Source organism: Somniosus microcephalus, chromosome 4 (assembly GCF_052327205.1).
Source record: "Somniosus microcephalus isolate GS21.2 chromosome 4, FLI_Smic_1.0, whole genome shotgun sequence".
NCBI lineage: Eukaryota > Metazoa > Chordata > Chondrichthyes > Squaliformes > Somniosidae > Somniosus > Somniosus microcephalus.
Window position 1 is genome coordinate 225,078,096 of NC_140990.1, and position 14,013 is coordinate 225,092,108.

At 44.9% G+C, this 14,013-nt stretch overlaps 1 protein-coding gene across 1 annotated transcript in view; it reads right to left on the minus strand.

The window, feature by feature from the left end:
• Window positions 1-7,592, minus strand: part of LOC147120236 (inositol polyphosphate 1-phosphatase-like) — a 72,655-nt gene extending 65,063 nt beyond the window's left edge. The window contains exon 1 of the mRNA XM_085985866.1: window positions 7,341-7,592. The gene's annotated coding sequence lies outside the window, so the exon portion shown is untranslated. The remainder of the gene's footprint in view (window positions 1-7,340) is intronic.
• Between the last annotated feature and the right edge of the window lie 6,421 nt (window positions 7,593-14,013).

The window sequence follows — 14,013 nt, forward strand, 5'->3', positions numbered from 1 at the left end:
ATATGCTTGTGCTAGGTCAATTTTTGTAAAATGCTTCCCTCCAGATAGTGAGGCGAAGATATCTTCTATCCTTGGATGAGGATATTGTACTGTGTGAAGGACTGGGTTCACCGTCACCTTGAAGTCCCCACAGATGCGAACCTTCCTTGGCTCCTCAGACTTATTGCTTAACATTTTCTTCATGACAGGAACGATGGGTGTTGCCCACTTGCTCCAGTCTACCTTAGATAACACGCCTGCATTCTCCAGCTCTGCCTCGACGGCTGGGCGAATTGCATATGGTACCGGTCTTGCTTTGAAAAACTTGGGAATTGCATTCTCCTCTATTTTTATCGAGGCGGTTACGCCTTTAAGAGTGCCCAGTTCTTGTTGAAATACCTCTTTGGCATCAGCTAAGATTGTTGACAATCGTCCAGGAGTGACGTTGTTATCCTTTTTACCCACCACCGTCAGTGCCTGAATGGAGTGCCAGTCTAAATTTATCTTTCTGATCCATTCACGCCCCAATAACGGTGGTCCACCATCTTGCAGAATGTAGAGATACAATTTCCGTATTTTCTTGCCGTTGTATTCGACAGGCACCCTTATTTTTCCTCTGGGGTATACTTTTTGCCCCGTATACGTCCTCAAGACAATGGATGTCTCTCTCAAGGGTATGTGTGAGAATAGCCGCTCGTAGTCTTGTCGATTCATGACGGTTAGAGCTGATCCTGTATCCAACTTCATTTTGACTTGGGACCCTGCTATCGTGAGGGTGACCCAAATGGTTCGGTGATCCTCTTTTGCGATTGCGTTGTGAAGTTTGAGACAGCTTAGTCTCTTGTTCCCGGATTCACTATCGCTCATCTGGTCTTCGGAACTACTGTCCGTCATCTTTTGTACTTTCCTATACGGTTCCTTAGTAGCCTTTTTGTTGTCATTGGTCTTCTTCCCAGACCTGCAAACTCGTGCAATGTGTCCCATCTTTCCGCATTGCCTGCATATTTTGTCCTTGGACCAGCAGTCCTTCTGGTCATGGTTAGTTCTGCCACAGCGATAACATTTTGCAAATCCCTGTGTCATTTCGTGGGTGCCGTATTCCTGTGGCTTTTGTTGTATTTCCGCAGCTCCCCTGGCTGCTGCTTCGTACGATACTGCCACGCTGAAAGCCTTATCTAGCGTCAGCTCTTTCTCTGAGAGTAACCTCTTCTGGGTTCCTTCACTCAGGAGTCCACAGACAAATTTGTCCCGTAGGGTATCTGCCAGTCCTGCTCCGAACTGGCAGTGCTTTGATAGCTTGCGTAGTTCCGTAAGGTACTCAGCATTGCTCTCATCTTTATGCTGAGTTCTCCTGTGGAATTTACATCTTTCTGCTATCAGCAGCGGTGCAGGGTTTAGGTGTTCCTGTAGGATAGCAACAATTTCGTTAAAACTCTTCGCCTTCGGTTTGGCTGGAGCAATCAGGTCCCGCAATAGGCTGTACGTTCTTGCGCCCATTAAGTTTAGCAGTAGCGATGCCTTTTTCTCTTCGGCTATTTCGTTTGCCTCGCAATATACCTCGACTCTTTCCACATACGTGGTCCAGTCCTCTATTGCATTATCAAAGGCAGTGATACAGCCAGTCTTCGGCATCTTGGAAATCTAAAATGGCGCCTCCCGCGTTTTGCCTTCTTCCCCGATTTAACAAAATGGCGCCTCCCGCGCTTTTCCTTCTTCCCCGCTGGATTAAGATGGCGCCTCCCGCGCTTTGCCTTCTTCCCCGCTGTTGCTAGCGCTGCTTTCCGCGGTTTCCGTTGCAACGTGCAGCTCCTCGCGGCTTTCTGCGCGTTTAATATATATATATATTTTTTGTTATTTTATTATTTTCCCATTGTGGAACAACCCTGTGGGACTCTTGCCTCCCTCTTCGCAGGTCTGTACGCTGCCCGGCTTCGTAGCACCGGTCGCGCCGTGTGCTCCACCCTCTCTCTCTCTCCTCTTCCCGACAACGCTGCTCGGCCCCGTTGCAAGCCACCCGCTCGAGTTCTAGACCGCCGCAGCTCAGGAAGGATCAGTGTACTACCTGCCACCAGCCCGATTAGCTGAAGCACCGTCAACAGGAACCAAGCCCAGCTCTCGACAGCCTCTCCTGCAATCTTCAACTCCGCTGACTCAGGGGCGGATGCCCACGGTCGACGCCCGTTTCTACTGCTTCTTTGTTCCTTCTGGTCTCGACCTCTGCTCACTTCGCTTCAGGAATGGATCCCATGAGGTGGTGCAGACTGTAGGTAAGTTCGTATCTGCTCGTCACCAATATTATGTCCGTGTATAATTGAGACACGGACAGCAGGAGTTGATTATAACAAGTCTTTACTGAATGGAGACAAACGGGAAACTGAAACTACAGAAGGCTGTTAGTGCCTTTTATACAGGGGTGGTCACTACCGGTACTGCAGTCTGAGACCAGTTATTCCCTTAAAGGTACATACACAACAAGGGCCACTTCCGCTGACTGTATACCCATCTCTGTTGGTGAGACAGGACATAGCCAGGGATGGTGATGGAGGAATCTGGAATGTTGGTTGATAGGTATGATTCTGTGCTTATGACTATGTCAGCCGATTGCTTGACTGCTCTCCCAACTTTGACACCAATTCCCAGATGTTAGTGATGAAGACTTTGCAAGGTTGACTGGGCTGGGTCTGCCTTTATCAGGGAGCACTGACGAAGGGTTTCGACCTGAAACGTTGACTCTATTTCTCTCTCCACGGATGTTGCCTGGCCTGCTGAGTTTTTCCAGCATTTTCTGTTGTTATTTCTGCCTTTATCATGTCCTGATTCAATGCCTACATTGGTGTGAGAATGGAGTCACATATAAAAGCATAGTGACTCGGAGCTCTGGCACGGCAAGAGAGCCCCAGGTGGGCAGAGGAAACACTTCAAGGACACTCTCAAAGCCTCCTTGAAAAAGTGTAATATCCCCATCGACACCTGGGAATTCCTGGCCCAAGTCCGCACAAAGTGGAGGAGAAGCATCCGGGAAGGCGCCAAACACCTCGAGTCTCTTCACCGGGAGCAAGCGGAAGCCAAGCGCAGGCAGCGCAAGGAGCGCATGTCAACCCAAGCACCCCACCCACCCGCCCCTTCAACCACCGTCTGCCCCACCTGTGACAGAGACTGTAGGTCCCGAATTGGACTTATCAGTCATCTGTGAACTCATTTTTAATGTGGAAGCAAGTCATCCTCGGTTCCGAGGGACTGTCTAAGAAGAAGAAGAGATATGAAAGCATAGCAGGTTTCCTTCCCTAAAGGATGGGAGAGTTTGAGTTTTGAGAGGACCAGTTGAGTTTTTTACAACAATCCAACAGCTTCATCATTACTTTACTGGTATCATATTTAAAAAAAAACTGAATTCAAATTCTCAAACTGCCATAATGAGATTTGAACTCGCATTCTTGGGATTAGTAGTCTGAGCCACTGGAATACTAGTCCAGTAACATAAGCAATATGCTACTGTACCCCCTAAAATGCCACTAAAAACATGATAGTGCAGTAAATAATAAAGTAATAATAATAGTACAGTAGGTAGTAAAAACATGACAGTGCTCCCTGATGGCTCAGTGAGTTTATCCAGTTAATGGCTGAGCATTAGAAAGCAGGAAGATCCCAGGTTCACTTCTTGGGAATGTGGAAAATGGCTGCTGTGTTTGCCTACAAACCAACAATGACCACAATTTAAAAATTGTTTATTTGCTGTAAAGCACTTTGGGATAGCCTGAGGATGGGTAAGGCACTATCTAAATGCAGTCAAAAAGCTGTGGGTTTACCTAAAAACAGATGATCTGGTCATTGTTGTTTGTAGAACCTTGCGGTGTGCAAACATAAGAACATAAGAAGTAGGAGCAGGAGTAGGCCATACGGCCCCTCGGGCCTGCTCCGCCATTCAATAGGATCATGGCTGATCCGAATCTAGACTCACGTCCACTTCCCTGCCCTCTCCCCGTAACCCCTAATTCCCTTATCTGCTAGGAAACTGTCTATCTCCATTTTAAATTTATTTAATGTTGCAGCTTCCACAGCTCTCTGGAGTAGCAAATTCCATAGATTTACTACCCTCTGAGTGAAGAAGTTTCTCCTCATCTCAGTTTTGAAAGCGCAGCCCCTTATTCTTAGATTATGCCCCCTAGTTCTAGTCTCACCCATCAGTGGAAACATCCTCCCCGCATCCACCCGATCAAGCCCCCTCACAATCTTATATGTTTCGATAAGATTGCCTCTCATTCTTCTGAACTCCAATGAGTAGAGTCCCAACCTACTCAACCTTTCCTCATACGTCAACCCCCTCATCTCTGGAATCAACCGAGTGAACCTTCTCTGAACCGCCTCGAGAGCAAGTATATCTTTTCTTAAATATGGAAACCAAAACTGCACGCAGTATTCCAGGTGTGGCCTCACCAATACCCTGTATAACTGCAACAAGACTTCCCTGTTTTTATACTCCATCCCCCTTGCAATAAAAGCCAAGATTCCATTGGCCTTCCTGATCACCTGCTGCACCTGCATACTAACTTTTTGTGTTTCATGCACCAGGACCCCCAGATACCTTTGTACTGTAGCACTTTGCAGTTTCTCTCCATTTAGATAATAACTTGCTCTTTGATTTTTTCTGCCAAAGTGCATAACCTCACACTTTCCAACATTATATTGCATCTGCCAAATCTCTGCCCACTCACTTAGCCTGTCTATGTCCTTTTGCAGGTTTTTTATGTCCTCCTCACTCATTGCTTTCCCTCCCATCTTTGTATCGTCGGCAAACTTGGATACGTTGCACTCGGTCCCTTCCTCCAAATCGTTAATATAGATTGTAAAGAGTTGGGGTCCCAGCACTGACCCCTGCGGAACACCACTAGTTACTGATTGCCAGCCCGAGAACGAACCATTTATCCCAACTCTTTGTTTTCTGTTAGATAGCCAATCTTCCACCCACGCCAGTATATTACCCCCAATCCCGTGATTTCTTATCTTGATCAGTAATCTTTTGTGTGGAACCTTGTCAAATGCCTTTTGGAAGTCCAAATACACTACATCCACTGGTTCCCCTTTATCCACCCTGTATGTTACATCCTCAAAGAATTCGAGCAAATTTGTCAAACATGACTTCCCCTTCATAAAACCATGCTGACTCTGTCCTATTAAATTATGTTTATCCAAATGCTCTGTTACTGTTTCCTTAATAATGGACTCCAACATTTTGCCAACCACAGATGTTAGGCTAACTGGTCTATATTTTCCAGCTTTTTGTCTACTTCCCTTCTGTCAGTCACATTTCCTACATTACAACTGTGACTACACTTCATAAGTATTTAATTGGCTGTAAAGCATTTTGGGACATCTTGATATCATGAAAGGTATTATCTAAATTCAAGTCTTTCTTTAAAACAAAAACAGTAAAAGCTGGATATACTCAGCAGGTCAGGCAGAATCTGTGGAGAAATAGAAGTCAGTCAGTCGACGTTTCAGATCTAAGGCTTATAGAAGGGTCTTTAGACCTGAAACATCAACTGACTGAATTGTGTGTCTCCACAGATGCTGACTGACCCGCTGAGTGCAGTATCTCTAGCTTTTTTTGTCTTTGTTTTTAGATTTTTAGCATCTGCAGTATTTTGTCTTTTACATAGAATTATATAGAATTTATACAGCACAGAAACAGGCCATTATGCCCAATAGGTCCATGTCGGTGTATATGCTCCACATGAAGCTCTTCCAATCCTAGTTCATTTAACCCATCAGCACACCCGTGTATTCCTTTCTGCCTCATGTATTTATCCAGCTTCCCCTTAATCGCATCTGTACTATTCGCCTCAACTACTCCTTGTGGTAGCGAGTTCCATATTCTAACCAATCTCTGAGTAGTTTCTCTTGGATTTATTGGCGAGTATCTTATATTTATGGCCCCTAGTTTTGGTCTCCTCCACAAGTGGAAACATTCTCTCTGTATCCACCCTATCAAACCCTTTCATAATTGTAAAGACCTCTGTCAGGTCACCCCTCAACCTTCTCTTTTCTACAGAAAAGAGCCCCAGCCTGTTCAGTTTTTCCTGATCGTTACAAACTTTCAGTTCTGGTATCATCCTTGTAAATCTATTTTTGGACCGTCTCCAGTGCCTGTATATCCTTTTTGTAATAGAGACCAGAACGGTGCACAGTACTCATTTAATTGATCCCAGCTTATTTTCATGGAATCAGCCTGGCTACATAGGCAGTTACTTGGCTGCCCTGAGGCACTGCACACGATACAACATAATGAAGGAGTGAAGTAGATTGTAAAACGGTTTTGTTTAAGTTTGTTGCTTTCCTGACCTGTACTGTACAGTCCAGGCATTACAATTGGCCTCAGCGACTCTGTGTTCAGGAGGAGAAATCAGCCAGGATTCCACGCTTCTGATCACTGTCTAGTAATCCCTGCTGGAGATGTGCATGTCAAGCAGCAGGAGTGGGCTCACTTGTGATAACCCTTGAAGTTGAATATCTTGCAAGCACTCACTACCAAGCTCACACATAAATAACTGCCACTTAGGCAAAGGACATAACTGTGCCCCAAGGAATCAGCGCCTACAGGAGAGGAGAGCAGCAGAGAAAATTTACAGTGGGAATAAGGGCGTTGGTTGGTCAATTGCGTGTGCTGTTCTTACGAAAAAAATTTTAAAATGTATCTTCTGGCTATTCTCCCACATCGAAGAAGATAAGCACGTTTAACATATGTATCGAATAAAATTATAATTTGAGGGTATGTGCAGCACATTCTTACCACCCAATGTGAATGGTGGGGCACAGCAGCTTTCCATGTGCAGTGGAGGCGGTTACTGAGCCCTCCTTGCTTCCCTGCACTGCAGCAGGGAGGATGTGGAATCTGTGCTGGGGTATACTTACCAATAGCCAGCCGGGAGTGCGGGGGAGAGGGGCTTAGCTGAGAATACTTTCTCTATTGTAGGAAAGCAGAAACTCGGATAACACTGAACCAGTCCTGATCACAATCTCTGCCTTCGAGGCTCACTTCCCCCCCCTCGTCTGGTGTGACTTTTGAGGTTTTTGCCTCCAGTTCGGACCCCACCCTCACCAATCCCCAACACGGAACACCCCAAAATGTACAGTTGGAAAAAAAAAAGCTGGTGAAAAGCAAGCGCGCAATAAAGCAGGCGAATGTTCTCAGCGCTATTTTTCCAGAAGATCGCCTTTTACAATGGCAGTTTTCTGCATGCTATTACGTCTGGATCTCCAAAATGTTCATTCTGGCACATTAGGCCAAGCGCAATCTGCCCTCGTTTCCTCCTCTCCTAGCGAACAACACCAGTACCCACATTCAAGCTGTCGGATCACATTACCTTGACTGGTCGGTGGTGGTCCGTCCAACACGACAACGCTCAGATCCCCGGTGGGACAGTAGCTCAGGAGGCCATTCTCTGACCCGGGGGTGGCTGCACAGTCAGTGGGAGCATGCAAAAGGCCAGCGGTTGAAATGGCGTGCTCTGCGGAAAGGGGGAAGAGAAAAGGCGATAGATCTCGCTGACAAGCACAGTCACACTCACGTCTATTGCTTGTGATGGATGGGTTCTGTGGCTGTATGAAAGCCACAGGCTGCTCTCGTGCAAGTTTCGAGGATCCAGCACAGCAAAGCTGCCACCCAGAGGGCGAGGTGTGAACACCACCCTCAGTACATTGCGCAGAACAATCCACGAATAATCCCCACAAAAATAGCAGTTTCCAATTTTACTCAACCCATTTCTAAGTGCACTTTTACTAATTAGTTTAAAAGTACACTCAAAAACATAGATATAGTAACGTAAGTGATATAGAATTCTTCCCACTCAATAGTTTTTTAATTCATTCTGGGGATGTGGATTTATTGCCCATCCCTAGTTGCCCTTGAGAAGGTGGTGGCGAGCCTTCTTATTGAACCCCTGCAGTCGGGTGGTGGAGATGCTCCCACAGTGCTATTAGGTAAGGAGTTCTAGGATTTTGACCCAGCGACAATGAGGATCTATGTCCATTCAGGATGGTGTGTGATTGGAGGGGAACTTGGAGGTGATGGTGTTCCTATACACCTTTTGCCCATATCCTTCTAGGTATGGGAGGTTTTGGATTTGGGAGGTGCTACTGGAGAAGCCTTGGCGAGTTGCTGCAGTGCATTTTGTTGATAGTACACTAAAACAAAAGCAAAATACTGCGGATGCTGTAAACTTGAAATAAAAACAGAAAATGCTGGAAAGATTCAGCAGGTCAAGCAGCAAATGTGGAAAGAGAAATAGAGTTAACGTTTCAGGTCAATGACCTCTCATCAGAACTTTCAACAGTACGTCTGAGATCGCAGCAAATCATTTATGTTATATTATACAAATAATTCAATTCTGTTTTAAATGCTGCTCTCTTCCAATCATCCCAATTTATGCAATATTGGAAGTTAGGGGACAGATACACAGGATGGTACATTCACAGGTTCACTCTATGTCGGTTCATGTTATCCATCTTTTACCATTTTACCAATCACCTTTTCTGGTAGCCAATCTCCCTTGTAGTGAGTGTTTTAAAGCAGGACTTCGCTGCTCTACTCATATCTGACTGCTAACTTAGGGGAATCGGCGTTACAGTCCTCTGCCACTGCTGCATTTTGCCTGAGTGGCATTTACATAGGCTCAGATATGGGCATGTCTGGGTGCTAGTTGGGTAGGCTGTGTCCCACACAGGCTCACCCATGGCTATGACCCTTTAACAAGTTCACAATATGGAAATGTTAAATCTGGAAAATTATATCAAATTAAATAGCGAGAATAGGAGAAAGGGATACAAATTTAAACTAGTGAAAGGGTTCCTAGTCTCTCGCCATTATCTTAATGGAACTCACTGCCACAGGGGGGCTAGATAAGGGGAGGCGCGATAAGCATATGAGGGAGAAGGGAATAGAGGGTTATGCTGATAGAGTTAGATGAGGAAAAGTACTAAGCAAACTAATGGGACTAAAGGCTGATAAGTCCCCTGGACCTGTTGGCCTGCATCCTAGGGTCTTAAAAGAAGTGACTGGAGAGACAGTGGATGCATTGGTTGTAATCTTCCAAAATTCCCTAGATTCTGGAAAGGTCCCAGTAGATTGGAAAACCGCAAATGTAACACCCCTATTCAAGAAAGGAGGGAGACAGAAAGCAGGCCAGTTAGCCTAACATCTGTCATTGGGAAAATGCTGGAATCCATTATTAAGGGAGCAGTAGCAGGACATTTGGAAAATCATAAAACAATCAAGCAGAGTCAATGTGGTTTTATGAAAGGGAAATTGTGTTTGACAAATTTATTCGAGTTCTTTGAGGATGTAATGAGCAGGGTGGATAAAGGGCAACCAGTAGATGTACTGTATTTGGATTTCCAAAAGGTATTCGATAAGGTGCCACATAAAAGTTACTGCACAAGATAAGAGCTCACGGTGTTGGGGGTAATATATTAGCATGATTAGGGAATTGGCTAACTAACAGAAAACAGTGAGTTGGGATAAATGGGTCATTTTCAGGTTGGCAAACTGTAACTAGTGGGGTGCTACAGGGATCAGTGCTGGGGCCTCAACTATTTGCAATCTAGATTAATGACTTGGATGAAGGGACCGAGTGTACTGTAGCCAAATATGCTGATGATACAAAGATAGATGGGAAAGCAAGTTGTTAAGAGGACACAAAAAGTCTGCATAGGGATATAGATAGGTTAAGTGAGTGGGAAAAAATTTTACAGATGGAGAATCATGTGGGAAAATGTGAGGTTATCCACTTCGGTAGAAAGAATAAAAAAGTAAATTATTATTTAAATGGAGAGAGACTACAGAATGCTGCGGTATAGAGGGATCTGGGTGTCCTCGTACTTGAAACACAAAAAGCTAGCATGCTGGTACAGCAAGTAATTAGGAAGGCAAATGGAATGTTGGCCTTTATTGCAAGGGAGATGGAGTATAAAAGTAGGGAAGTCTTGCTACAACTGCACCGGGCGTTTGTGAGACCACACCTAGAGTACTGCGTGCAGTTTTGGTCTCCTTATTTAAGGAGGAATATACTTGCATTGGAGGCAGTTCAGAGAAGGTTCACTAGGTTGATTCCTGGGATGAAAGGGTTGTCTTATGAAGAAAGGTTGAGCAGCTTGGGATTATACTCATTGGAGTTGAGAAGAATGAGAGGTGACCTTATTGAAACATGTAAGATTCTGCGGGGGCTTGACAGGGTAGATGCTGATTGTTTTATGATTGTGTCCCCCCGTGGGGGAATCTAGAACTAGGGGGCATAGTTTCAGGATAAGGAGTTGCCCATTTAAGACAGAGATGAGGAAGAATTTCTTCTCTCAGAGAGTTAAGAATCTTTGGAATTCTCTACCCCAGAGAGCAGTGGAGGTTGAGTCAGTGAACATATTCAAGGCGGAGATAGACAGAATTGAACTACAGGGGAGTCGAGGGTTATGGGGAACAGGCAGGAAAGTGGAGTTGAGGCCAAGATCAGAATAGCCATGATCTTATTGAATGGTGGAGCAGGCTCGAGGGGCCAAATGGCCTACTCCTGCTCCTATTTCTTATGTTCTTATGTTCTAATGAAAGACGGGAGGAGGCTCGAGTGGAGCATAAACACCACATGGAGTTGTTGGGCCGAATGGCCTGTTTCTGTGCTGTATATCCTATGTAATCCTATGCTATGGATCAAAGGTGGGCAAATTAAGTTGTGGCACAGATCAACCATGATCTAATTGAATGGTGGAACAGGCTCAAGGGGTTGAGTGGTCTACTCATGTCCGTATGTTCAGATGTAAAGAAAGAACTTCTGGGTAACATAGTGGCGATGAAAATCCTCCAATTACTCAAGGAACAATTGGATGCCACAATGGACGGACAATAAAGAAAGACTTGCATTTATATAGCACCTTTCACAACCTCAGGACGTCCCAAAGCACTTTACAGCCAATTCATTACATCAGTGACTACACTTAAAAAAAAAAGTAATGTAGGAAATGCGGCAGCCAATTGTGCACAGCAAGCTCTCACAAACAGCAATGTGATAATGATCAGATAATTTTTTTTTTCAAAAGCAAAATACTGCGGATGCTGGAAGTATGAAATAAAAACAGAAAATGCTGGAAATACTCAGCATGTCAGGCAGCATCTGTGGGGAGAGAAACAAAGTTAACGTTTCAGGTCGATTACCTTTTTTTGTTATGTTGATTGAGGGATAAATGTTGGCTAGGACACCGGAGATAGCTCCCCTACTCTTCTTCTAAATAGTGCCATGGGATATTTTGGCCTTGATTTTAACTGACCCGTGGAGTCGGGATTGGAGGCGTGCGGGGGGTTAAAGTCCCGAATTCGGGGGTCCTGACACCACCCCGCCCCCATGTAAGTTTCAAAGGAGGCGGGTACCCATCCCGCACTGGGACCCACCTACCCGAGGCAGGAAGGGATTAGTGACAATTAACTGCCTGTTAACAGGTAGGTAACAGGCAGTTTTTAGCCTAATCCCTATTTTAAAGCTTGAAGTGTGGGATTCCCGACGGCTCCAAACCACGCCAAGTTAGAGGAGTCGGGCCGTCGGGTTGAAGGACTTGGAGGGGTCGAGATGTCGGTGTTCAGGTGAGTGATGGGTGCATGAGTGCAAAGGTAAGTGTGTTTGATGTGTCTAAAGTGTGTAAAGAAGTTTAAATTATCTGTACTTATCTTTTTAGCCTTCCTTCCTCTAGGTTTCGGGAGTCCATCATTTAACCGGCACAGAAAGCAGAACGGCTGCGAACTGTCAAAAGTGACAGCCTGCAGCTTTCTGTGCCGGAGAGATTTCTAACTGAGTCTGTGTAGAAGGACTCAGGTTAGACTGTCAGCTTCAAACAGCTGTGAAACACTGATATTTCATCTGTCAAAACGTCTTGACAGATGAAATTTCAGTCTGTGACATCACCTGTTGCCGGGTGGCCCTTAATTGGCCTACTGAGCCCGCTGGGCGGGTTCAACAAGGTCAATCAAGTTAAAATCGCGTGGATTGGCCGCATCTCAATGGAGGCGGGATGACAACCCGAAAGTTGTAGTCCTGCCTCCTTCCCGACTTCTGAGAGAAAATCACCCCCTTTGTGTCCACCTGAGAGAGCAGACAGGGCCTTGGTTTAACATCTCATCTGAACGACAGCACCTCAACTAGTGCAGCACTCACTCAGCACTACACTGGAGTGTCAGCCTAGATTTTTGTGCTTAAGTCTCTGGAGTGGGACTCTGAACCCACAACCTTCTGACTCAGAGGCAAGAGTGCTACCAACTGAGCTACGGTTGATAGGGTTTGTCTGACTGGATGACCTAAGATGGGTTTGAATGCCCTTCCTGATTCTTATTTATGCTGAATATTAAGTTAATAGGCTACTAGAAATAGAAGGATATTTCAGATGAATACGTGGCTAGAGAAATGGTGCAAGGGGGAGGGATTCAAATTCCTGGGACATTGGAGCCGGTTCTGGGGGAGCTGGGACCAGTACAAACTGGACGGTTTGCACTTGGGCAGGACCGGGACCAATGTCCTAGGGGGAGTGTTTGCTAGTGCTGTGGGGGAGGGTTTAAACTAAAATGGCAGGGGGTTGGGAACCTCTGTAGGGAGACAGAGGAAAGGGAAACAAGGATAGAAGCAAAAGACAGGAAGGAGAAAAGCAAAAGTGGCAGTCAGAGAAATCAAGGGTTTAAATCAAACATGACCACAGTAAATAATAATTCTAAAAGGTCTAAGAGTGTTAAAAAAACAAGCCTGAAGGCTTTGTGTCTTAATGCAAGGAGCATTCGTAATAAAGTGGATGAATTAGCTGCGCAAGTAGATGTAAACGGATATATGATTGGGATTACGGAAACATGGCTCCAGGGTGACCAAGGCTGGGAACTCAACATCCAGGGGTATTCAATATTCAGGAAAGACAGGCAAAAAGGAAAAGGCGGTGGGGTAGCATTGCTGGTTAAAGAGGAGATTAACACAATTATGAGGAAGGATATTAGGTCTGATGATGTGGAATCTGTATGGGTAGAGCTGAGTAATACCAAGGGGCAGAAAACGTTAGTGGGAGTTGTATACAGACCCCCAAACAGTAATGCAGAGGTTGGGGATGGCATTAAAAGGGAAATTAGAGATGTGTGCAATAAGGGCACAAGCAGTTATCATGGGTGACTTTAATCTACATATAGATTAGGCTAACCAAATTAGTAACAATACTGTGGAGGAGGAATTCCTGGAGTGTATACGGGATGGTTTCCTGGACCAATATGTCGAGGAACCAACTAGAGTTCAGGCCATCTTAGACTGGGTATTATGTAATGAGAAAGGAATAATTAGCAATCTTGTTGTGCGAGGCCCCTTGGGGCGGAGCGATCATAATATGATAGAATTCTTCATTAAGATGGAGAGTGAAGTATTTGACTCAGAGACTAGGGTCCTGAATTTAAATAAAGGAAACTACGATGGTATGAGGTGTGAGTTGGGTAGGATTGATTGGGGAATGTTACTCAAAGGGTTGACGGTGGATAGGCAATGGCAAACATTTAAAGATCGAATGGATGAACTACAGAATTTGTTCATCCCCGTTTGGCATAAAAATAAAACAAAAAAGGTGACTCAACCGTGGCTAACAGTTGAAATTAGGGATAGCATAAGATCCAAGGAGAGGACATATAAATTGGCTAGAAAAAGCAGCAAACCTGAGGATTGGGAGCAGTTTAGGATTTAGCAAAGGAGGACAAAGGGATTAATAAACAGGGGGAAAATAGAGTATGAGAGTAAGCTTGCAGAGAACATAAAAACTGACTGTAAAAGCTTTTATAGATATGTGAAGAGAAAAAGATTGGTGAAGTCAAGCATAGGTCCCTTGCTGTCAGAATCAGGGGAATTTATAATGGGGAACAAAGACATGGCAGACCAATCAAATACATACTTTAGTTCTGTCTTCACAAAGTTGGACACAAATAACCTCCCAGAGATGTCGGGGAACATAGGGTCTAATGAGAAGGAAGAATTGAATGAAATCAGTATT